The sequence below is a fragment of the Megascapheus bottae genome, chromosome X (genome assembly GCF_031878675.1).
Source record: "Megascapheus bottae isolate mThoBot1 chromosome X, mThoBot2.hap1, whole genome shotgun sequence".
Taxonomy (NCBI): Eukaryota; Metazoa; Chordata; class Mammalia; order Rodentia; family Geomyidae; genus Megascapheus; species Megascapheus bottae.
The window spans coordinates 2,031,109-2,057,167 of record NC_143547.1 but is presented as its reverse complement, the minus strand read 5'-3'; the positions used below and the strand labels follow the sequence as shown (position 1 = coordinate 2,057,167).

Here is a 26,059-nt window from a genome sequence, read left to right as displayed (position 1 = left end):
TCAGAAAGACTAGTGATTGCTTGGATACTATGACAGCAGGATAGTGAGGTCTTCAGGAAAAGACCCAAGGAAAGACTGGTTTTCTACTAGAAGATGGGTCAAGGGAATCTAGATGAAAGGGCAGGTTAGATGGAGTAAGTAGATTGGTTCAGGATGTGTCAACTGTAGGTAGTAGAAGAATAGACAAGTAGAAGTGTCTTAGTAGTCTCTTTAATTCTCAGAGAAAGATCTGAAGATGTGAGCTGGAAGTACTACTGTCCTTCACCTAGAGGTGATAAACTGAGAACAAAGAAACAATGTGATCATAACAAGGAGTATGGGAGGTGTCAGTTGCCCAAGTGTCACTGCACCTTAAGGGCAGGCAGGGCAAGGAAAGCCAATGAAAGAGATAGACTGGGTGTTGATATAAGAAAATGAATAGGTTTGGAGGCAGAAGGCTGAAGGACTTTTTATTCAATGGATTCTAATTTGCTGCAAAATAAGACACCATGAAGAAGAAGACGGAGGATCACCAATTTCAAAGTACAGGAAGTAGTTGAGCATAAATAATCAAAGCATCCTTTCTTATTAAGAAAGCCAAGGAAGAGAAATCTCTTTGGATAAATAGTCCTCATGACATGAGAAAATGAAGAATTGTACCTGTGCTAATAGAAAAGTTGTAGGGCATTAGGGAAGCTGAAATACATGTAGAAATATTTCAGAAGAAACAAACACAGCTTTAGTTCCTTTCTAGAAACAGCTGAAGAAGAGGTGGCTATTTTCAGCTATGTGTAAGTTAGAAATAATGGTATTATCGCAGGATGCAGTAAGTGCATTACAGGATTATGTCTGGGCTCACCAACAGTTTGCTTCTTTGCATATCTCAACCTTGTCACATAGAAACAAATATTGTTTACGTGCAGAAACACTGATGGATACTTGTATCTATGAGTCATCATTGCTCCCTAGAATAGGCTTCAATTTCTCCCCCATTCCCAGCCACCAGAAATTCATAAGATTTCTCCATGGTAATAATGAAGCAATCATAGTCAATCACTAAGAGGGCAGCCATAGTGAGTGGTGTAAAACCACTGTCAATCCATTTTGGAGTGTCCCCAAATTTTACATCAAGTTTTTCTTCATGGGTTCTGAATATTTTTGGTGCTGGGAGCCCCTTTGTCGGTCCGGACTTCAGTCAATGATTTTTGAGATGGTTTGAATATAAAATATTTGAAAACACATATTGTTGCAGGCTTTGTTCTTAGCTGGGGGTAGAAAAGGCCCTTGAGGTTATATCTTGTCTTCAATGTTGCTTAATGCTCTCTCTGTCTCTGTTTCTGTGTGTGTCTCTTACTCTCTGTCTCTCTTTGTCTTGCCTCTCTCCCTCTCTCTCCCTCCCTCCCTCCCCCACCTCTCTCTGTCTGTCTGTCTCTCCTGGAACCATGACTCTAAGTGAGCATCTTTTATTCTACCAGGTCCTCTCTATCATGACTTTCTGCCTTATCAAAACCCCACAGTGATCGAAACTCTAAAACCATGTGTCAAAATATGAATCTTCTCTACTTCAAGTAGTTTGTCTCTGAGCCTTTGATCCCAAAAACGAAAGGTTGACTAACAAAGACCATTTGTTTTTAAACAAGTAAAATATATGGAATGGTAAAGGGAGCTAGTTGTATTGCAATACATTACTCAACATAATTTTAAGGCCATATTTATAATATAGAAACACATGCCTGTGGTTTGATACACTAAAGAGAAAGATCTAGTAATATTTTGAAGTACCCCAATATCACACGTGTCCTGTCTGGTAATGTTTGCTGGTGATACAAAGAGTAGATTATAGGCTAATGGGAAGGCAAACCTGCAAAGAGATAAGTGGGCCAGGCTGACTCCATATTAAAGAGGAACACAGAGGAGCATCTGTTAGCTCAAAATGGCCTAGAAGAGATTCTATCTGTGTCCAGCCTTCTGGTCTTATCAGTGAATTAAATTAAACTGTTCCAACAAAGTAGGAATAGTCTCTGGATTACTGAGAAAAGAGAGATAAAAGATTTCTGGTTTTCTTAAAACAAAATTTAAGACAAAATATATGGCATATTAAGTTTTCTTTTGCAAATTTGTTAAATAAAAAGCCCAATATGACAAAAGAGAGATAATATATTTCTTTTAACAAATCAGAAAACTTAGAAAATATTTTCTTTACCCACAATTTCACCTCCAAAGAATCAAAGGAGTTTTAAAAAAAAAACAGAAATTACTAAGGCATCAAAAAAATTTACACCAAAATCCTAAGTTTGAAAATCAGAACTTAGATTTAAAAATCATAAAAAACATATTGTGTAAAACAGTCTTGTAAAGTTTAAAAGAAACCTGGAATTTGAAAGGTAAAAAGCACTTTCCTGCCTTCAGGGAAAGTGGCAGGATGTAGTTGCTAATAAACATATTATTCAATGACTTCCCAGATCTGGAGTAGAAGAAACTGACCACTAGAAAGGAAGACCTGGGAAACTACTGAAGGTTAAATGTGAACATGGTAGGAAATCCACAATTCTTTTTTTTTGCCATTCCTGGGCTTGAGCTCAGGGTCTGAGCACTGTCCTTGGACTTTCTCAAGGCTAGAGCTCTACCACTTGAGCCTCAGCACCACTTCCGGCTTTTTTCTATGTATGTGGTACCGAGGAATCGAACCCAGGTCTTCGTGCATGTTAGGCCAGCACTTTACCACTAGGCCAAACTCCTGACCCCGGAAATCCACAATTCTAAGAAGAGAGCTTTCCCTTGAGGAAGTTAAGGAGGAGCATTATTTTGCTGTCTACTCAATCAACATTATATCCAGAAAAGAAAAAAAAAGGAAAAAAGGAGGGAGAAACAAAAGATGTGAAAGAATTATGAAAGGGGGCTTTTCACAAAGATGGTGCTGATAGTGAAGAAGGGAGCTCCTGCCCCTCCTTAAGCCTAAGCCAAGGAAAAGGCGTTGAAGGCCACGAAGGCAGTGCTGAAAGGTGTCCACAGCCACACAAAGAAGGAGATTCGCACTTCACCCACCTTCTGGCCACCTAAGCCCCTGCAGCTCCAGAGACAGCCCAAACATCCTCAGAGGAGTGCGCCGAGGAGAAACAAGCTTGACCACTGTGCAGTTATGAAGTTCCTGCTGACCACTGAGTCAGCCATGAAGAAGACAGAAGACAACATCACACTTGTGTTCACTGTGGATGCTAAGGCCAACAAGCATCAGATCAAACAGACGGTGAAGAAGCTCTATGACACTGATGTGGCTAAGGTCAATACCCTGATCAGGTCTGATAGAAAGGAGAAGGCATATGTTCAGCTGCCTCCTGATTATGATGCTTTCGATGTTGCCAACAAAACTGGAATCCTCTAAACTGCATCAAGCTGGCTAAGTATAAATATACATATTCTTCCCACTAAAAAAGGAAATATGAAGGAAAGAAGAGGTACAAAGGGAAGGGAGAATAAAAGAGAGTTACAGGAGAAAGAAAGAAAAGAAGAGAAAGGGTAGAAGAAGGGGAAGGACTGAAATAGTGAGAAAGGAAGAAAGATAAGAATTCAGAACACAATACATATTCAGTAAATGTTAATGTTTTCTTAATGCCATGCCCTTGAAAATTTCATTTTTGTAGGTGATGGACTAGTTATTTTGAAACCAACTAATTTTTTCTTTTTAAAATTGTGTGTTGTTCAAAGGTCACCTATTTTCATGAAGAGTTTTAAACAATGAGCAAATTTCTTGAAAGTCCAGTATCTGCCATTGTGAAAAGCCTCAATATAGTGTGGCCTTGAAATGAGCAGTAAGCAGCAGTGTTAGGAACATACTTCCAAATGAAACAATAAACTATTCTCATGAGATAATAGGCAACATCCCTTCAAATACTGCTCAATGGAATCAATACATTTTGCTACATAAGCAGTAAACCAAGAGCACACTGGACATCTCTGCATAGAATGCTAGCTGCTGTAATGAAATGCAACATTAAAGAATCTTCAAACTTTTCTACTATTTATATTCACAGCACATAAATAGATATTGGGTACTAGTCATTAAATGTTAGCATTAAGTGAGCCTTAGTAATGTCTTATCGTCTCACTGTTGTAGTCAAAAGTGAAACTGTAAGGAAAATAGAAAAGCTTAGAGGGGTATTAGAAGACAAATTCTACTATAAAGTCCTTCATTCAGATTATTTCTTAATATATTAATATATCCATAGTGTTTCCTTATATTAAGAACTAAACAAATAATATTTGTTCCAATTAGGGAGAAGAAAATGGATAGAGAACATGACTGTTGCATGAATCAGAACTATCTTCATGTACAACCCTGTAATATTATTTTTCTGGTTCAGCTTTAGCCAACACCCAGAAATGTTCCATAGGGCAATACTCATTAGACCCCCATTCTCAGGATCCATGTGGAAGTCACCCTATTTACCTGCATATCAGTACAGTGTTCAGGGAAGGGGAAAAAAGATGATTAGGAGGAGGTGTGGGGAGGGAAAAGGGGACAAAAACCGGAAAAGGGGTAACAATATTTGGGAAGTAATGTACCCACTCCCTGACGAATATAACTGTAATCCCTCTATACACTACCATGACAATAAAATACAATTTAAAAAAAAGAACTCAAATATATCAAGAATCAAATGTGTCATCTAGAAAAGCCTACATGGATCACTTGGGCCGGAGGCATTTAGAAGGCCTTTTTCCCAGTTCCCCAGTGCTCTGTAGACTGTTGAAATACCCATCCCTGATGTATCTAGCAGCAGCCTGAAAGTTAAACAATTTCTTTCATGGTGTCCTTGAAAGGGCACCAGAAAGATTGCCTACTCTCATTCTTTCATTAAAAAATATACTTCTTATAGTTTTAAGCCTCTCAATAAAAGCTAGTACTCCTATTTGGAGAAAGAACTATGGGATTAGACAGGACTATGCCACATCATTCTAAAACTGAGGATAACTAGAACCTTGACTTCCAGAATTTCTTATTCTTCTTATAAAATCATATATTCCTTTTAGATATATGAAAAATCATATATTCCCTTTAAATCTATATATGTATTATATATTACATAAAATTTTATATATTATAAATATATATTTTATATTAAACACTATGTATATCACCTATATTATATAATTTCATAAATATGTCAACAATCTCAGCTATGACACAAAGCATTTTCAGAAGGACATCATTACTATATTGAGATTTAATTTATTTTTGTGTTATCCTTGGGATCAAATAACATAACCAAATGATCCTATCTGGACTAAGAAACAAAATTTTTTTCACTATGTAAATGGTATTTTAAGTAACTCATGTACATCTTTTGACAGGAATAAAATCAAATTTCATGTTGAATTAATGATATGCCTTTTCAAATGTAAGCTGCAGAAAGTAGACAACCTGAAAATTGAAAACAGGTAGATAAAAGTCACATCAATAGGAATCTGTTAGCGCATTCTAATGTGCCACGTTTGTAGGATTAACAAGGAATTATCTGCATATGAAAACTAACCTGGAAGATACAAGCAATACACAGTCAATTCTCACCAAAAGTTTATGAAAGAATTCTTTATGACAATAGCATTTAATTCTTTTCACTTTCCCAAGTTATACTCATAAAACCTGGCTGAAACTCCTATTTATAGTCACACAGACCAATGTTGGTTTAAGAGGGAAGGCCATTATGTCACAAACAGTAAATCCTTCGCCCTTGGGCTTTAATTAAAAGACATTTATCACCCGGACACTAAATGAATTTGAAGCAAATAGAAGAGCAAAATGTCACCTTTTACATTGCTGACAATTCTGGAAGATTGTTGACTGGGAGAGCTAAGCATTACACAAAGAGCATCACATTTAAAAGCAACCTCCAAGTGGTTTAACCAGTTAGCACATTACGTTCTCAAAACCGAAAGTTTGCACATTTAAAGAGTATACACAATGTTCCAGAGACCATGCCATAAGTGCAATCATATAATGCCTGACATGTCTATGCCAGAAAATTAACAACGTCTGCAAAACTCAAGCCCATCTTTACCAAATCTGAATCTCCACCAGAGAAGAAAATTCCTTTGCTTAGACTCCTTTGTTCAGATTCTATAGCACTTAATTCTGTGTAGCTAAAGCACAGGCTTTAAAACCAAATTCTCTAGAGGTAGGTTTGAGTCTCATCTCTGTTCCTTCCTGGACCTCTCAATTTCCATTTTCTTGTCTGCAATGTAAATGTAAAAGCAGTATCTAGTTCACAGTGTTGATGTTAGGGTTTTTTTGTTGTGGTGGTGGTGGTTTTTATTTTGTTTTGTTTTTGTGTGGGTCATGGTGATTGAACTCAGCCTGGGTGCTGTCCCTGAGCTCTTCAGCTCAAGGCTACTGCCCTACTTCTGGGCCTGGGCGTTGTCCTTGAGCTGTTCAGCCCAAGGCTATCACCCTATCTTTGACACAAGCCCCACTTCCTGTTTTCTAGAGGTCAATTGGAGATAAGAGTCTTGGGTCCTTTTGTGTCTGGGCTGGCTTTGAACCTTGATCCTTAGATTTCAGCCTCCTGAGTAGCTACGATTACTGGTGTGAGCCAGTGCACCCAGCAGAGTTACTTTTTAAGCTTGGTTTTACCAAAACAAACTCCAAGACAAAAATGTTATGCCAGGGTGAAACACTACACTAGGAAGAGAAAATAGCCAATAAAGAAACCATTATTTCGAAGCTCTGTAGATGGGAGTAGGAGAGACATTGAGTAAGTTATAAGGGAAAGGATGGGACTGTAGCTTAGGATGGCCACCTCTGGGAATTCTGTGAAACTAAAATCTCTTAAATATCCTATCTACAGAGTATGAGAACTGGGATATTTATACACTAAATCTTACTAGTCCTTTTAAAAGTGTTCCCAGGCAGAAATCATAGAGGATGTAAATATTTCCAAAGAGATCCCTGGAAGCTGGAGAAACTAGCTGCTGGACGCCACTTAGTATACAATGATATGCTATGGCCCAAGTGATGAAGACTGGCCTGAATGAATTAAGATGCATAAAGTGTGTAGAAAAAAGGCATGGTATATCGATAGTGCTCCATGCATGGTATTTACTGTTACTATCAGTATTATGATCATTAGTCATGGAGCGATCAGCCATTGACACCAATCATTTATGTCTCTGTCCTTCTACCAGTTGCCTTGTTGATGTCCCCAAGAGAATGGCTGTTTCATGACTTCTGATAATCACAACTACGATGATACTGACTCACTCAGAAATATTCTGAGAAACCAGTGGTTATTTGTCTTTGTACACTATGTGCTTAGGGCAACAAATGCAAACTACTAACAACCCCAAACACAAATTCTACCAGGAACCACTGTGACTCTCCTTTCAGAATAATCTATGCTTTTCTTTATCATTATTAAACACAGCCCTGAGAGTCTCACAGCAGGCTGGGGCTGGGTTTAGTTCATCTGAATGCCACAGACACACACCCCAGAAGTGATCATCCTAGGAAGTTACCTGTGAGGGACTAGCCGTCGCCTTGGAGTGATCTGGATGTTTGCTAAGTACGAACAGTTCCACAAAGCCGACGAAGACAACTCTAAAAAGTGTTCTCTTAAGTTGTAGGTGTTTATGAACTTCCTCCTGGACTTTAAGAAGGCATTAGAGATAATAGATCAGCTGGTGGCAGCCATCAATCAATCATGAAGGCCCCAGGAGATGGGTGAAAACAAATCCATGTGTATGACATACAGCACATGAAAGATAACCCTAACTGAGGCCAATGCTAGACTTGGAATGTGACTAATACATACAAGACATGAATGTCACAAGGATTCTCTGGCTTCATTAGTCAGAAGTGACTTAGCCATATTAAATACCAATGATTACACACTTGTACTTACTTTTGAGTCACAAATAATGATAAGAGCCGAATGTGCATGTGTGACACAAAGCCTAACACAATGAATCATCCTGCGATTGAAATGAGGCTGAAGGCCTATGAATCAGGGTCCACAGGAGTTACATCTTTCAAAAGAAGGTGGTGAAGAGATTACCTGTTGGTTTTCCAGTGTATATTTCTCCCTTGGTCTTTATTAGTGAGAATTTTGTCCAGGGGACATACTTGCCTAAGGAGTTCCCAGGTGAACTAATTCCCAGATGACCTTTCCTCTTACAGGTTCCTTGATATTTATGTTTTATGGCTTCCTTCCTTTCTGCACAGAGTGAAATATTTCAGACCGCTCAGTGATATTGTCAGTGGGTACAATGAGCTAAAGATGCAACAACAGAAAACAAGAAGTATCTCCAGTCTTAATCCCTATCTCCATGCTTGTCTTATTAAAGGTACACATTTCCCAGACTGGAATGCCTTTAAAATTAGAAGTCTTATAGTCAATTGTGTTTTAAATTACTCTCCACAATCACAGTTCGAGTCATACAGATATAAATATACTATTTATATGCTCTTCATCTCAATTAGTTTTAGTATTTAGTGTCCAGAGTACACAAGGCGAAAACTCCATTTAAAATGTCTTCCAAAAGATCCTACTATGAATTAATAATGAAATTGAAAGATGCTTGAAAATAGAGACATGGAAGTAGAACCGTAAGATGAATTTCATATTAGGAAAGTAAATATTTATTGTTGACAAAATCAAGACATTGTAACATTTCCTAGTTACAGAACAAATGCTTTGAGGACTTCAGGTAGTAAAATAACCACATGATCAGATGAAGCTGTGGGGAACTGTACTATTAAGGTGGTTATGAAAGCATTTCCTATCTCAGGCCAAGCAAGGGACAAAATTTGCAAGAGAGTTTTTAGGAGTTGCAGAAAAAAAACATCCTGAGATAACAATGCATTCCCAAGAAATGCTATTGGTAGAACAGTTGTATGAACAATAGTTTCAACAACTGACATGTAGACAAATGTGACTCTCAGGAATGCTAAATCAGAAAACTCATTCAGAACCCCTTCTGAAGTTCTGGGAGTACCTTGAACAATTCATTTTGCTTATATATTCATTTGTATGTATTATCAGGGGGTGATGCACGGTTAAAATTTCTCTTTAAGGGCCGAGAGTTTGGCCTAGTGGTTAAAGTGCTTGCCTAGCATGCATGAAGACCCGGATTCGATTCCTCGGTACCACATACATAGAAAAACGCCAGAAGTGGTGCTGAGGCTCAAGTGGTAGAGCTCTAGCCTTGAGAAAGTCCAAGGACAGTGCTCAGGCCCTGAGCTCAAGTCCAGGACTGGCAAAAAAAAATTTCTCTTTAAGCAAGCCAACAAAGAACCAATAGTAAATCAAAAAGAGACAAGAAGGACAGAGAGGACAATTCCAAAACCATTTCTGTCTGTCAGTAATGAGATAAAAAAGGAGTAAAGGAGTTAAGGAAGAAGACAACTCAAATGGTAATATTTAAGTGGCACTCGGGGAAAGGGAAGAACTTCAGTGCAATTATAAGCTAAATAGCATTTAGCCAAAAAGTTAGGGCTTAAGGAAAGTGATTTTTCTTTCAGCAGGGTTAAAAGTAAGACCATTTTAGGGAATTGTAGGCAAGATCAATTTGGAGAGACCTGAAATTGGCATTTTAGCTGATCTTCGCAGTTGGTAGCTTTTTCCTTTCATTAGGCTTTTATGAGTCCATCATAAAAGAAATAAAGGCAGCACCGCACTTTACAGGTACAAAGTGGTCTCCCTCCCAAACCCAGCTGGCTGCATACCACGGAGTGTGATATGGCAGTCAGAAAAGTCTGAATAGAGTTACATAGAACAAGATGGATGGACATTGAAATCCCGAGGCTCCAAAAAATCTTGTTTAATGGAACATTCCTCACAAGAAAGAAAATACATTCAAATGGAAATGAATCTGTAAGACATTAATATTCATTTCCTAAAACATGCACCATGGAGCATAGCTTGCTGAACTGGGAATGTAATGGATGGGCCTAGGGAATGAGGGAGCTATTCATTCAGCCATGGGAGGAAACTTCTCAATCACAGTCTCCAAAACTGAAAAAGGGAATTCATTCAGGCTGCTGCCCATCTTCCTTCCCATCCAACCTCTACCGAAAACAAAAAGCAGATGCTTAAATTGTATGTTCAGATTGGCATAAAATTTCACTGAGATCTTTTCAAACTTTGTTTTTTTTCTAAAATCCATGTATTATAGAACCATTTTATGGTTGAGAAAGAAAAGAGGAAACCTATTCAAATGGCACTAATGAAGGTTTTGGTTTTTTTTTTTTAAATGTGTGTGCCTATGAACTCAGGGACTCTTGTTCAACTTTTTTCAGTCATAGCTTGTGCTCTATCACTTGATTCACAGCTCCACTTCTGGCTTTTTGCTAGATAACTGTGAATAACAATCATTCAGACTTGTCTGTCTACATTGTCTTTGAACCTCATTCCTCAGTTCTCTTAAGTAGCTAGGCCTACAGAAGTGAGTCACTAGTACACAGCAACAATGAAATTGAAGACCATCATTCAGAAATAATAAAAATATACTGCCTTTCACAGGTGAGACTACTTGGTATCGTTTTTGTGAACCACGAAAATAGCATTAGGAATATCATTAAAATGATAGAATTTTTCTCCAAGTATGGTTCTAATTCCATGAACTCATTTCTTCAGGAAAATTGAAAAACATAAAACTGATTAGTTTTAACTGAATTTATTTTTAAATCTTTTCTATTTGACCATTAAAATATTCTTCTGCATTTCATTAGCAAGGATATACTGAATTTTCATTTTCTTCTGCTGATTTATTTTTAGCAAGTTCAATTCTGGGATAACTTCATAGGAGTAAATTTGAAAAATGGGTTCCGAGATTTCTCCTTCCTTAAATCACTAATTTCCAGTTCTTTTGTCTTCAATCAATGAACAGAAATCAACTGGCCTAAATTTCCATCAAAATTGCTCTTCAAAGTTTAAGTATGGAGTACACACGAAGAGAAATACGTTAACAATGGGAAAAGGCGCATCATTTTTGCTAGGAAAAGAAAAGCAAAGGGCATCAGCAGAACCAACACCTATCTGCAGTACTATGTATCAGGGTCTCTTAATTTGGCATTATTGACATTCTAGGCAAGATGATACATTTTATAGGCAACTCTCCTGTGCATTGTCAGATGCTTAGCAGGCTTTTTGACATTTGCTCACTCGATATAACCTGACCCCCTGTAGGAAAAGGGGAAAACAGTTGATAGAGAATTGCTGCTATATAGGACAATATAGAACAAAAACAAGTGCTATATTAAAATTTCCTGGAGATCAAGGACTGTAACTTACTGTTTTAATTGTATCTAGAAACAGTTCACTTGTGATAAATGGCTTAAACACCCACTCTAGGCCTTGTATCACAGAAAGTACCTTTCAATGCTTATATAATGTTATATCTGTTCAAAAGTATTGCCAATACCAATAACTAGCTCATTTCCTTAGCTCCATACCCTTCTAGTCATCTCATATTATACCTTGGAGACAGACTCTCAAGGTCAGCCCCAATGAGGGTGAGATTTGTAAGTGACAAATCTTCACTGCTCTCTACTAGCCAAGAGGTGAGTGCTCTCTTGTTATAATAAAAGCAGCTAGAAGAAAGGTGTCACTCATGCTCAGCAAGAATCCTTGTCAAGCCCTTTTGAGTTACTGCTCCTCAGCCTTGCAACCTGTCTCGTTTCTTGTCTTTCTTGACACTTTTCTCCTTTGATTTGTTTGAATGCCTCCTTTATGTTTCCAATAATTTCTTCTTTTCCCAACCCTAACCTGTTTGGGCTTTTTTTCATTGTGATCAAAAGACACCAAAGTATCAGCTGCCATTTACTGGGTTCAAGTACGGAGCAGGCATGGTGCTAATGGTTTATCTTACATTTATTTCCTCATGCTCAGTTAATTCATTGAGGACCCAGTAAGGGACAAGTCTTTTCCTTGTTCTGGGAAGCAAGCAAGGTTCTTGGGCACACCCTTCTTTTACCTACATATTGTGTACAATTATTTTTGTGTTCTAACTGCAAAGCTAAATGGCTGCAGCATTTATTAAATGGTCATTTATAAACAGCTGACTTCTGATAGTTTTGTTTAATTACATAACAAACTGCTCAAGCATCCCGAGCCATGATTACAGACCAGTTGTTACAGTGGTCAGAATGATCTGGAACTGTGGGGAAAAGCACATTGATAGCACATATAGGGTAATAAAATGTACTCTTATCTAGAGTTTCCAGAAGGAATCACCCTATTGGCCCTTTAATTTTAGCCTAGCGATGTTCACTTTGGACTTGTGATCTCTACAACTATAAGAGAGTTGGTGCATCTTTTTAAGGCAATAAATGTGTAGTAATTCATTATAGCAGTCATTGGAAACTAATAAACGGCCGTATTTTACCTAGATGGCCCCACATTTTAATACACACAAAACAGCAGCAGTAGAAACACTTACTTAAACTAACAGTTGAAACTTCCCAGAGCGCTGTATGTATATTTATTTGAGATTCAAGTGGACAAAACCTTTGAGTTCAGAATATACCTAAATCTAGATAAGAGAAATTCTGATACCAATGATTGACTGCTCTTATCTGCTGCAGGGAAGTCCATCTGAAGGCAGATGCTGTTGACCAGCATTGCTGGAGGGAGAATGAGCTACTTTGCCAAAAGCAAACGGTAGTGTATCTCCCTAGCAAGTATGAAGTCCTGAGTTTAAATGACAGTATCATAAAATAAAAACTAAAGAGGGAAAGTGGGAGAAAAACATGAGAAGGGTAGCAATGTTTGAGAAGTAATGTACTCACTACCTTACAAATTGAACTGTAACCCCTCTGTACATAAACCCTGACAACATTTAAAAAAAACTAAAAGTTATTCTTTTTGAATTCCAGATAAATTAATGGCATCAATCTCAAGTCTGTAAATAGACAATGTTTTCACTTTTGAGCATATTAAAAATAACCTATAGGGATAACATATAAGTATTCCTAGAAATCTGTGGCACAATGTTTTCTGCAAAGCTATGTTTGTCTGAATACATTTTAGTGTATTTCAGGGCTTCTCAAACTCAATACGCTTGACTTCTGAAAAAAGATAATTGTTTTTTAAGTGTGTGTGTGTGTGTGTGTGTGTGTGTGTGTGTGTGTGTGTGTGTGTGTATCTGTCTGTGTCTGTGTGCCAGTCATGGGGCTTCAACTCAGGGCCTGAACACTGTCTTTGAGCTTTATTATCACAAAGCTAGTGCTCTACTGCTTGAACCACACTGCTACTTCCAACTTTTTGGTAGTTAAGACTTTCCTGCCCAGATGATATTGAACTATGATCCTCAGATCTTTGCCTCCTAAGTAATTAGGAGTTGTGAGCCACCAATGCCCTGTTAAGATCATTGTTTGTTTGTGGACCTGAACTGTGTATTGTAGGAAATGTCAGAGCTATCACATCAGATGCAAGTAGCATAATGTTACGCTATTAGCAAGCACGTCACACAGTAGATTTACTTGGATACATTTATCTCCATCCACATGTCAGAAGAGTATGTAAAATAATGAAAAGGAAAGGGGCATGTGAGAGAGAGCATCTGGTTGGGGGAAGCTTTACTTTTTAGTTTACTCCCACTGTGCTACCATGCATTTCTATTCCCCCAATAATGACACAGACTTGACCCCCAACATAGACAGATGAAATAAACAAATGAAGGCAAAAGTGGCATTAAATAGATCTTACAAGAACTTAATCTGTTATAATGAGTTTAAAATATTAATTTTAAGTACAAAGAATGGAAGCCAGAGCCTAGTAAATGACAGGCATTAATTCCATTCTCTAGTCCATATCCACAGCCCTGTACTATTTTTTTCATCACAGATTTTTGTTTCCATTTTTCTAAAATATAATTTAAGCAAATAAAATTTAATCTTTCATTTGCCTTTAGTCATTGATAAAATAATTCTTGAGGAATAAGATGACGTCAGCATACATATAAACAAAGGCTCTTGGGTACAGATTTCCATTCTTCATTATGCTCCTAATTTCACATTAGAGCATGTTGGGAATTTAACGAAAGATGATGAAAAGTAGGCATGAACCTACTATTTCCATACTCAGCACTAATCAAAATATGTTCAGAATTAGAAGAATGGTTCCAATGTGGCTTGCTGTAAAACTTTTCTGACCACCTCCTCTATCCTTATTTCTATGGATTCCTCCTTGTCTTTCTAAAACAATTGTTTTACCCTGTGGATTTAGTTGTTCATGTACCCATCTATCTACCTCCCTGGAAATATAGTAGTTCTCAACCACTTGTTTACTTGTGGAGATTTTAAAAAATATCAGCATCTGGGCCCCATCTCCAGGGATTATAATTTAATGGGTTTAGAGTGGGCTCCAGTTATGAGTATTTTTGAAAACTCACTGAAGGATGCTAATCATGTGGTTTGAGCAGTGCTATGTAGTCCGGGCATTTGGCACTATAGACTACAGGCCAAATCCATCAGCCACCTCTTTTCATAAATAAAGCTTTTTTGGAACAAAGCCACATTCATTATGTATTACCTGGGATTTATTTCATGGTGCAATAGCAGTGGAGAATAGTAACAAAGACTCTGACAAAGCAGACACTGTTTTCTATCTATTTGTATATAGAATGTTTACTGACCCTTATTTGAAACCATTGAGACAAACAGGAATAACTTAAAAAAAAACTCTGTTTATCCCATAGATTACATATAAGAAGAAATACATAGACTACAACAAAGCATCAAGATGTCATTTCCTGAACCCAGTGGTAGAACAAAGAGAAATTATGTTCATTCAATTGTGAAATCAGATGTTATATCCAACATCACACTTTCCCAAAATTATTTGAAACTTATTCAGACCTGTAATTCTAACTTCTATCAACTAATAGCTACAAAAATGACGAAAGAAAAAAATATTTAAGGATACAATAAAGCAGTTAGATATTTCTATATGTTCAGACCATTCTGCATGCCATGGGCATTAAATAAAAAGCATGCAGTTGTGCTAGATTAAAAAAAGAACCAATAAAACACCATGACCAAAAGAAATGTGGGACATTTTTGGATTTCGGTTAGAAAAGACTGCATCCTTAGGTGTTACAAAGGGATGATAGGGAAGGTGGCAAGCAAGCAAGCCAATAAAGGAGAATGTCCGTGAGGCTAACAGCCATCAGGAACTTAAAAGAAAATGGTAGGATAGAATTAATGGGGTAGAAAAGGAGGAACTACTTTAGATAGAGTTGGAAGGACATTGACATTTTCTGACACCTGGATAATGAAGTCTGACTTAGTGTTCTAGACAAAGGGAAGAAAAAGAAGTGTGCAATGACCTTGAAGCAGAAATCAGTTTTGTGAGTTGCAAAATAAAGACTATGTAGCTAGTTCATGGTAGTAATCCTAACTACTCAGGATCCTGATTCAAAGCCATCTAAGGTATAAACATTAGTAAGACTCTTAGCTCCAATTAATTACTAAAAAAAGAAAAATGAAAGTAGACCTGTGGTTCAAGTGGTACAGTTCCAGCATTGTGTGGAAAAGCCAATGAACAGTGACCAGGCCCTGAGTTCTAGCCCCAGTACTGGCATACACACACACACACACACACACATACACACACACACACACACACACGACCATGCATTGAAAATGGAAGTAGAAGAAAGAATGATCCTACATAAAATAGATATGATAATGGACCAGATTTTGCAACCATGTAGGACATATTGACTAGTGAATTATAAGCAGGGACACAATATGATCTAAGTTGTGTTATTAAAAGATTTCTCGGCTCATCTATAAACACATTAACTATACGAAGGAGGAACTAAAATATGAGTAATTTAAAAAGGCAGCCAAGGAAATTAGGAAAGACATGATATTTATCTTTCTCTGTTGGTAGTGATAGAGCAAAATCCTTACAGGCTAAGTAACCTATAATGCACAAAATTCATTTCTCATAGTTTGAAAGGCTAGGAAGTCCAAAATGAAGGAGTCAGTCTCTGAGAAGGGTGACTCTTTCCTGCCAAAATTGTGCTTGCTTGTTTTATACTCAAGAAGGGATAATCATTAACTTTCTTTTTTTTAATTTTTCTTTTTTTATTGTAATTAGTAAAAGGGTTACATGATATTTGCCAGCTAGAAGGTGCATTAATTCACATACATTGATACCCTTTCACATGTCTTGGTACCCATTTCCCTCCCCCCCCCCCAATCATTAACTTTCATATGGCAAGGCCTCATGCCTTATCATTATCCCAAGGTCTCCAACCTCTAATATCATTCAAATGGAGATTTCAGTTTTAATGTATGAATTTTAGTGAACATTCCTACCTTAGGAATGGTGGAGTTTGATTACTAATGGTATTCCTCAAACAAGGTTGGCATATTGTGAGATCCTTTTTTTATATAGAGATTTTATATTTCTTTTTTATATATTTTTATTGTAATTAATAGAAGGGTTACATGATATTTGCCAGATAGATGGTGCATTAATTCCCATACATTGATACCCTTTCACATGTCTTGGTCCCCATTTTCCCTCCCCCACCCTCACCCCTCATCTTGTTTTCCCCCCTTCCCTATCCAATTTGGCTATTTGTGAGATACTTTTTAATGGATGGAATTGCGGGAAGCAAGGAGAGAGAAAGAGAAAGCAAGGGTGACTTATTAGGCTTTGTCCTTGTTTGTACTGTTGCCATCTCCTGAGATGGGAAGTACTCTTGGTCTCATAAGCAGGATTTGTTTTTTCTTCTAGCACTCATAGAGTTAACACCTGATTATTCAGGAGCTTTAGAACTCTTCTGTTCCATATTTCTATAAGGTTACTCCCTATGATCTCATCAGTCTGGTTTAATTTGAAATGCTGCTCATCCAGAGAATTCTGCTTCACCACTTTATCTGCATTTCACTTAGGTAGAAAAGATGAAAATTGGATGTGTTAAAGAAAGCCAGTGTTACAAAAGATTTAACAGATGACAGTAGGGACATTATTGCCAAAGCACTGAACCTAGACAGTGTTTTCTTTTTCTCTTCTACCTTTTTTTGTTCTTCCTGAGCACCTTGGAAACATGAACTCTCACTTCCCCAGTAGGGTGCAAATAGCCTTTGGCTTTACCACTAAGCACACAGTGAACTACTTGCAACAGTGGTCCTGTCTTCCACTCCATTAGACATGAAACCTGATTCCTCAGGCTGGGTATACCCATGAAACAACGTAGCACTTTCATATGAACTGGGAATCTGTGGCCAAGTATCCATTTTCTCTTAAAAAATAAAGACAACGGCTCTGACTCATTTTATCTCTCTCAACATCTAACATACTACTTTGTAAATAAATATGAATTTGCAAATGAACTATTTGTGGAATGAATGAATGAATCTGTAAACATTGGAGTCATCAAACCTCAAATTTATTCTAGTATCACATAAGTCATTACTATGCCTAAGAAATATCCCTATGATAATATATCTAAAAGTCAATTGACTTTCTTTATAAAAATAATTTCTTTAATCAGCATCTGTCCCAATTTAACTAACATATTCAACTTATGTTAGATATTTATTCATCTTTACTTTTTCCACATTTATCTCTGGCACATTTGGTCCTCCCAAAGACAGAGTGTTGAAGATAAGAATAACAGGGAAAATCTGGAACATGATGAAGACCAGAAATGGGGAATAACATAAGCCAAAAGCTAATAGAAGCAACTGTCCTCAGATTGTCCTCACTCAACCTTCTATGTGCTGCCAAAATGAACCAGCATCTGCACAGAGAATTATATTCTCCTATGAGACAGAGAAGACAGAGATGGAGAGAATGAGAGAAGGGAGAACCAGGGGAGGGAAAGAGAAAAAGAGGGAAAGAGTAAGGGAGAAAAGAAAGAAAGGGAGAAGAGAAGCCAGATGAAAAGGAGGAGGGAGAGAAAAAGTACACTTAACTTGTCTTACGGTTTTTTTTTGACCAGTCCTGGGGCTTGAACACAGGGCTTGAGCACTGCCCTTGGGCTTTCTCAAAGCTAGGACTCTACCACTTGAGCCACAGCACCACTTCTGGCTTTTTCTGTGTATGTGGTACCAAGGAATCGAACCCGGGTCTTTGTGTAAGCACTGTATCACTAGGCCAGATTCCTGGCTCCTCTTCTTAAGTTTTATCAAGATACAAGAATACAGTATTGTGATGAATTGATTTCTACCATATTTAAGTTATTCATTTTCTCAAAAAAAGACAGACTATATCTTAATAATTAGGCTTACTTCTAATCACAAAATTTCTTCAGTCAAGATCTGGCTTAAGCTAAAAACATTTAGTTGAATTCTTATATTCATATTACAGTCCCTTAACAAAATATGTGAATACTTTCTATGAGCTTTGTTACAAATGAAATTATGAAATATTTGATTTTAGGATTTTTGTGGTTTAATCTTTATTTATGACAATACTTCTAAGTATTGCCTTCAAAACACTGTCATTACAAAATCTTTTATGAGACTAAATATTCGAACCAGTAGCAACAATAAAACAAATTACAATTAAACAAAATTAAGCTCTGTGAACTTAATATTTGTCCTGAATTTGATTGAAAGCAAAACTGAATAACCAATTTAATGGGCATGAAAGTTATATAAATTAAAGTGCATGTTGGCATATTTCCTAAGTCAAAATGTACACTAAAACCCTCCAGAGTAAAGAGAAGAAAATGCACAACAGTAATGTTCTCAAAATCATTCTTTATGGCTGAGAAATGAAGGCTATTAATGTAATTTTCCCATAAGCCAAGTGAACTCATTTCACATATGATGTAGTGCTTACCACAATCAAACATGTAGTAACATGCAGAGGGGAATCATTAAAATTAATACTCCTCCAATCATTATAGGCAAAGCACTTTGCCAGTTGGCAGTTTTCTCTCTGCTTTAGGCAGAATTCCCAAAAGGATACAGTGGTGGCCCATTTTCTAATCAAAAACCCATCCAGATAAATTAAATATGATAAATATGAAGAAGCAGATGGTTCAACTTCCTTTCTAAAAACCTCATTGAAGGTTAATGTTCCTAATTATTTTCCATGGGCTTCGCCTCACCTCTGTGGGGGCAGGAAATTACTATCTTGTTCTCCCAAGAAAATGAGTTTATTAACCAATGGGATATCGGCAATGTGCCTATGTCACTCTCCCTTGTTAGAAGCAAGTACAAATTGCTGAACTCCTCTTCAGATTATTTTACCTTGCAGATAAGACTAGAAAAAGTTTTGTGGCTCAATGTTGTTACCCTTAAGGAATGCCTCTAGTCAATCACGAATAAGTATTTGAAATATAGCGTTTATGCCCATATTATTTTCACATGTTGTGGCTTGGAAGCTTTTAACATGCATTAAAAATTCTGTACATCAATTATCTATCTATCTATCTATCTATGTATATATAGGCATCTCTCTACTTTTATATACCTATCTACACTTATATCTATATCATTCCTACATATATATAAAGAGGGGGGGCACTCTTCCTGGGACTGCTGAAGAACTAAATCTAAACTAGTGAATGAACCATGTAAGCACCTACCATCCCCTTAGCTTCCAATCTAGAGGGTGGCATCACAAACACAGTGTATCATAACACCACAGAGTAAACAAGGACAGCACCTTGGATCCTCACATGGTAGGTTGACCTGAGTTAGGTTTAAATGCCAAGAGAAATCAAAGATGAAGCTTGGATGTTGTCATAGGGAGAAACTGCCAGAGCAGAGAAGCTGGAGAAGAGAAGATCCTCTGAGAAGTGGGGCCATACTGCTTAGGGTTACCAGCTTGGAGATGAGCTTACTGCCCTAAATATGGAACAGGAAGTGTGGACTATGTGATTACATAACTTGGAAAGAATCCCATGGATACATTTGAATAGAAAGAACTGAAAAACAGGGAATCTGTTATGAAAAAGAAATAATATGGTAGTTACCTATATAAATTAATTATATCCTAAGATATACTTACAGATTTCCTTGTAAGTTTCAAAAAGGCAATTTGGTGTGTGTTGGGGCTGTAGTTTTTTTTGTTTTGTTTTTTAGAAGTTGTTCTCTCCCCCTTGATAATTTCTTGTAAATCAAACTTTTTGATGCTGATCTGACAATGACAGAAATAGCATTTTAGGACTATCTGACATAAAAACTGCATAGCTCAATATTTTTGATGCTCATCAAATCATCCAAATAAACTTCAGTATGGAGACAATAAAAGCCTAGGAATCACAAAAAACCAACTATAGTGAGGATCAAGAGCTCAGAACTCTGCAGTATATTGAAACTAACCATTATCCTTGCTATACAACTCTGCATTCACATCACTAATTTCTCCTCATTCCTGGAGATGAGAAGAAAGAAGAAATACACTTCCTCATTCCTCTGGAATTCTAGGGAGCCATTTTACTTTATACAATACTAGATAGATTTAAGTATTTTTATATCAACTGGTACTATTCCCAAAATACAGTGGTTGCCCCCTATCCTCAGGTTTATTTTTCATGACTATAGCTATTTACTACTTGTTCTTCAATTAATTCACAGTCATCTAGTTTACCAAGCACCGCATCATGGAATCACAGTGCTTGCATTGAAGTTACCTTTATTTTACTTAACAGTAGTCTTATAACATATTTTGTGGGTATGAGAGATAATATGAGAGATAACATTTTTTTGTCTGCAATAGGGCTTGGACTATGGACCTGAGCACTGTCTCTGAGCTTTTTTGCTCAAGGATACTGCCCTACCCCTGGGCCTGGTCATTGTCCCTGAGCTCTTCAGCTCAAGGCTACTGCCCAACCCCTTAAGCACCAGTGCCACTTTCGGTTTTCTAGTGATTAATTGTAGATAAGAGTCTTTAGTTCATGGGCTGACTTGAACCGAGATCTTCAGATCTCACCCTCCTGAGTAGGCAAGTTTACAGGTATGAGCTGCTGTGCCTGGCAAGAGACAACTTTTACTACCATATTTCCCAAGAATTATTCGACTTTATTATTATTATAATTATTAAACTCTTTTTATTCTAAATTAATTAATAAAGCTTTACTATAGGCATGCACATATAGGAAATATAGTATAGATGAAGTTTGGTACTACCTATATTTTCAGGCATGTCATCCACTGAGGGTCTTAGAACATGAGGGAGCCTACACTGAGTTGCCAATTAATTTTGGCACACAATCTAATCAGAAATGAGTGATCTCAGATAAAATACAAATTCCCTCAAATTTTAATTTTTGAGAAAATGTAATTTCAAGGTTTGATACTTATATTAATTAAAAAGATTAATTTTTTGTCAGTCCTGGGCCTTAAACTCAGGACCTGAGCACTGTCCTTGGACTTTCTCAAGTCCAGAGATCTACCACTTGAACCATGCACCATTTCCAGATTTTTTCTATATATCTGATATGGACGAATCAAACCCAGGTTGTTGTGCATGCTAGGCAAGCACTCTACCACTAGGCCAAACTCCTGGCCCCAAAAGAGTAAATTTTAAATGCCCAAACCAATAGCTATATTATCCAAGGCTACCTAGTTTCTAGGAAGAAGGGACATCAGTGTTTAGAGGATCATCAAAAAATGATGCTCCTTGCCGGTTCCCATACAAAAAGCAAATAATTCCACTAGTCCAGCACCTACACACATAGTAAATAATTCAGAAAATAGTTATTTATTTATTTTTCTGCCAGTAATGACACTTGAATTCTAGGGCTCAGCATGGTTCCTGGTCTCTTTTGCTCAAGGCTAACACTCTACCACATGATCCATAGCTCCACTTCCGGCTTATTGTGGTCAACAGAAGATAAGAGTCTCATAGACTTTTCCTGCCCATGCTTGGCTTTGAACCACAATCCTCAGATCTTAGTTTTTTGATTAGCTAGGATTCCAGGTGTGAGCCATGGACTCCCAGCTACTAGCAAATAGTTATTGACTTTGTTCTATTTTCAGGGAGTACAGCAGAGATTAAAAAAGAACATATTTCCTTGTCCTCATGAAATTTACCTCTTTTTATGTTATTGAAAATAGCAATCAAGCTGTCAGCCATTTAAGTTGGTCCTGGCACTTTTTCTAGATGTCTTCACATTAATATAGTCCTTACTAGAGAGATACTGGTGACCTCAGAGGCAGCTAAAATCTGAAGAGAGGAGAGAGACTGAAGTCTCCACCATCTTTGCCTATTGTCACTTAAGTCACAGCCTAGAGAGAAACAAGCTGACATATTTAGGTATTTAGAAAGCGAGAAAACAACAATGATAATATTGAGACAGTGATTTTTATATTGTTCCTATAATAAAAATATGATCTATATCATTTTACAAGATTGCACAGTTTAAAGAACCAAAGTGCAGTTTCCTTGCAACTTGAAATCAAAGTAGCATTCTCATCACTTGATACCCATACAGTGCATTTCTCAAAATGTAGTCCACAGAGAATACATTGGCATCTTCATTTATAATCATTTTCTTTTTCAGATAAAAAGGTTCTCTCGAACATTGCTCATCCTTCACTCTTGATGTTACAAGTTTGGAGAGCTACTGTGTTCTATAGATCCTTTGTATTTGTTAGGATGATGAGTTTGGTTGTGCCCAGGGTAAATGGCCAAGAGGAAATCTATCTCTTAAGCCTAGTAGGCACGGGGTGGGAAATGTTATTTAATGCATAGGCACTTAAAACTGAGTTTGCATTGTGCTGGAATTCTTAACCTTTATGAAAATATTCTTAGCCAGTGTATGACAATCATAATAAATCCCACAAGGATTATTTAAGATGAAAGAAAACAATATATCAAATGTATGGACTATGCTAATGTTGATAGTAAAAGAAATACATGTTGCCATGAGATAATTTTCTTTATGAATTAGCAAAGGCAAAAAAAATCAGTGGTGATAGGGAAGGACTAAAATATTCTTACAAATTGATTAGATGGTGTAAGTATGGAAGTCTTTCACAAAGAAACTTTAGAACATATACACACAGTGATATATATGTACCTATGCATTCATACACCCATACATATATGGGTTTAACACTATCTAGTAGCACTTCAATCAAATTCCAACCATGTAAAGTACATGATTCTATATATAAAGATCATCCATCCAATATTTTACATAAGGCAAAAATATTAAAGAAACTAAAATAACTATAGGTTAATGATTAAACAAAATATGGAATACACGCAATGGAATTAATAATCATTCCAAATTGTACTTTTTAAGAGACTAGTGGTCTGAAAATACTAACAATCAAATATTAAAACAGAAAGAAAATGTGAATTATGGTTTGAAGGTAATTAAGTTTTTGAAAATATCTTTTAACAGGCAAGAAGTATCACAAAACTCTAGAACTAAGGATTATACTCAGAGAATGAAATGTGTGCATTGATGTTTTCTTTATTCTGTCTGCTTTTCTATCTCTCTGTGACATTTTTTTAAGATTTTATTAACATTGATTTTTACATCATATTTCAAATGTCACATTTACTAAACTATTCAAGAATGTGATCTCTATATGCAATCACTGGCACTTAAATTTAAGAACAAAATTAAAATTAAGCTGAGAATTTATATGTCATAGATACATATTGATCTATACAATATAACTTCTTTAATGAGTATAAGTACTTCCATGATTAATAATAGGTGCATATAATTTTAAAACTTCTTCTATTATCAGCCAGGTATGTCTGCTGTCAACAGCAATCTTAAGGCAAAACCTTGAGCAGAGTCTCAAAGGAAAACACAAGCTCCTGATTAGCCAGATAATAACTGTAGTCAGATGCAAGATTTATTAGCATAAATCAGGTTTGTAAAACATTCATCTCCAATATGGATGTGTACCAACCACCCACCCATGCTCAAGAACTACATATCCCAGCTGCCCTTGGATCTAAAGTAAATATGTCTGAATTCTGGAAAATAGAATGCAGGTAAAGTCATGCACTTCCACTTTTAGGCCTGGCTCATAAAAACGTACCATATTTTCTGTTTAGCCATTTGTCAACTGAATATTAATGCCCAGAAGAATCCATATATTTTGAAGATGGTAGAGGTTCCATTAGCTTTGGTATTTGAATGGCCAAATTCTCATGAAACATTAACATCTAGAATACCTGATATATATATATACTGATATTATTTTAAATAATATCTCATTCAATTTTAGTGCTCATACAGGATCTCATAATGTGGGATTACCACAACATGATTAAATTAAACAAAATGGAAAACTGCTAAATTTCAAGTATCTCACACATTGTCTACTTCATTCAAATTTTCCTTTTAAATTTTGTACTCTCATACCTACTCCAGGTTTAACCCAGTAAAATGTATATATAAGCACTTAGTAAAATATGTAGCTATAACTGCAGCTAAAGCAAAGGATGGGCACTAGGGCCTCATATACTCAAGGAACAACTTGTCAAGCAAGCATGAACAGATGAAAATTCGATATGTTCCAAATGATATGAATAAATCATCATTAATAGTATCCACACAGTTATTAAAATGATTATTTTAATCATTTGCTGAATGAATAACTAGACAAACATTTTCATGCTAATTGGACAAAACCAGGGATATTTGTGACAGTTATTACCATAATCTTGGCAGTGAAAATATAAAATTAAAACAACAAAAGATATTTAGGTTCGACATAATGGCTTTCATATCCTAACTGGAATTTTTTGTTCTCCAAGTCAAGCTATCTGTGTGGAAAGATTTTGTTAATGACCTACCTATCTTACAGTCCACAATCTCTTACTTTCCGTGGACACCTTCTGGGAGTAATTAATCTGCCAGTATGTTTGTCAATAAGCTTAACGAATTCTACATTCTGCCTCACACAAGCAGTTGGAGGATATCACTGTTATTGGTCAGAGCCCAACACCTATACTAACAGATGTCTGTTAGTCAACATATCCAGATAAGTAGGGAATTTCATGCTTCAGATGTAGCAATCTGCATCCAGGCTTCTCTGAGTCCTAGAAATGTCAGCTATCAATTCACTGGAAGCACAAGACCTTCCACAAAATCTCAGTTATTGTTACCTCTGTGCTTGTGACTCAAATAAAAATCACTGTACATATGTATATGTATAGTCTTGCCCTTAAGATTGAGGGATAAAAAGCTTCTTGATTGTCATCAGAGAGGAAAGGTGAAAACAGGATGGGAATGAGAGAAGGAAGGAAGAAACATAGAACTAATGAAGAAAAAAACCCCAACCAGAATATATTAACAGGTAATGTTGATCCAAATTAATTCTTCGATGTTCAAAATGTCAGGGAAGAACATGTAACATCTGTTATAGACACTATTAGGTTTTGTGTGTAAATATACAATATGTTTTATATGTATTTTTAAATTTATGCTTTTGTGAAATATGAAATAAAATGTTAAACAAGAAGAGAAAGATCACAAGAGGGGTGATAGGTTACAGCATGAAGGTCAAAACAAATATTCAGCCTTAATGAAATGAATTAATTTGTTTCACTATCCTAAATATTTTCACAGTTAATAATCTCCCAACTTCAACACAGAGATATGGTCTTTACCTGCTCTAATATTCTAGGATTCTACTCCAAGTCTCATTAAAACCTTGATATGTTTACTTGTGACAGCCTCACTCAGTGATGGCAAAATGAGTAGGTCATCACACTTCTCTTTTGATGTCAACACTTTGCTCCACACACCACATGTATGGTGATTTTTATGTTTTATTGAATTGTCACAAGTTACTATCTTTATTTTTCTTATTGTTGGGGTGATGTATAGATGTTACAGTTACATTCGTCAGGTAGTTACTTCTTAAACCTTGATACACCTTCCCCTGTTTTTCTCCCACTTTCCTTCCTCCCACTCCCTCCCAATCATCTTGTTTTTCCCCCTCCTTTCCCTATTTCACACACACACACACACACACACACACACACACGCGCGCGCGCGCACACACACACACATACACACACACACAATATCTTTCAAAGGTAGTCAAGCATTTTGGATTTCCTTTAAGACCTCTGATTTTTTAAATGCACCTGTTAGACCTGTAGGGAAATATTTTATTACCTTGTATTCC

The 26,059-nt window shown here is 36.6% G+C and overlaps 1 protein-coding gene and 1 pseudogene across 1 annotated transcript in view; one reads left to right on the top strand and one right to left on the bottom strand.

Annotated features, from left to right (window-relative positions):
* Frmpd4 (FERM and PDZ domain containing 4) overlaps nt 1-26,059 on the bottom strand; it is a 342,429-nt gene that overhangs the window by 252,215 nt on the left and 64,155 nt on the right. The window lies entirely within an intron of this gene.
* LOC150040366 (large ribosomal subunit protein uL23 pseudogene) lies at nt 2,891-3,361 on the top strand (annotated as a pseudogene).